The sequence below is a fragment of the Capra hircus genome, chromosome 18, assembly GCF_001704415.2.
Source record: "Capra hircus breed San Clemente chromosome 18, ASM170441v1, whole genome shotgun sequence".
Lineage (NCBI taxonomy): Eukaryota > Metazoa > Chordata > Mammalia > Artiodactyla > Bovidae > Capra > Capra hircus.
The window spans coordinates 24,927,595-24,928,989 of NC_030825.1; the positions used below are offsets into that span (position 1 = coordinate 24,927,595).

The 1,395-nt window shown below is 49.2% G+C and overlaps 1 non-coding gene across 1 annotated transcript; it reads left to right on the forward strand.

Moving 5' to 3' along the window:
- Window positions 987–1,059, forward strand: TRNAA-AGC. The gene has a single exon. It is a non-coding gene; the product is annotated as a tRNA-Ala (tRNA).

Below are 1,395 nucleotides of genomic sequence, written 5' to 3' on the forward strand. Positions count from 1 at the left end.
GCTGCTCTTCCAGGGTTTAACAAATCCAGAGGGAGACTTGCCTTGGGTCATTCAAGTTCTGCTAGATCAAAAGTGAATAACAGACCTAACGTGGCACAGCATTAGACCCTTCTGACAGGACGTTTTCTGCAAGACTATTTGCTGGAAGAATTCACTCTTGACTTTCAAACACCTTTCTCCAGGTGTTTCTGTCTGCTTCTTCACTTGGCATGGGATGTAAGCCCCAATCTCTACTTGTTGTCCCCTTTTCAATAGAAAGTTATACATGATGTCTTTCAAAATCTTTAGTCACCGGGAATCCCACACATGTTCAGGCTGGAGGAGACCCAGCCATAGCCCCTCACTCACTCATGAGGAAACGGAGGCACAGAGAAGGCAAGGGACTTGGATAAGGTCCCCCAGCCTCATAACAGCCTCATAACAGGCGGACTGGGGCTAGAACCCAGGACGCTGGCCTGAGTCCACACGGGTTCTCAGTGCTGAGAGGCCGAGACACGTTGACCACCTAATTTCATCCTCGAGGTTCCCCAGGACTGTGGCAAGCGCTGCAGAGCCAGGAGCCTAAAACATCAGGCAGAGGGAGTCAGGTTCACCTTTCAGACATTCATTCTCACAATAAATTCAGAGCCACCAGGAACCACCTCTTGCCAGAGACACACCACAGCAAGAATAAAGATCTCTCACTTGAGTGAATCAGCTGGGCTCAGTCGCTTCAAGCTGTAGCTCAGCTTCAGATCTGCTCTCCTGTGCTCATGCTGAGGCCCCAGCCATAGGGGAACGACTCCCTGGAAAGACTGATGATGGCCAAGTGACAGATGGCCAAGTGCTGCCACTTAAGACTTTGGCTTAAACTGGCTCACAGGCATTCTTATCCCCGTCTCACAGGCTACAGCAAGTCACATGACCAAGGCCAAAGTCAAGGACGGATGCATCATCCCTCTAATGGGGAGAGCTAAAAACACACACACGCACACACACTAGCAGCTGGGGAATTAGCTCAAGTGGTAGAGCGCTCGCTTAGCATGTGAGAGGTAGTGGGATCGATGCCCACATTCTCCACAGCTCAATTTTTATAAAGGGGGATTGGCTATCGTGGCCCCTTTGCCCCAACAGTATCACTTGCCAAAGGATGTAGGTACAGAGAGGGATTAAGAAGTGGACACACAAGTCAATCTACCACAGAGGGCAAGAGAAGAGAGAATCCAGGAGTCACAGATGCTGACATTAAGCAACTATGAGTACAACTCCTTTATCCCGTCCTTTATCAGCTCTGAACCCTGAGCAAGCCGCGGAGCCTCTATTTTCCCCTCCTTAGAATGGACAAAATAATAGTATTTACCTGATAGAGCACTCGAGGTACTTATCAGGGAGGGATTAAATGACATCAGTTCAGTT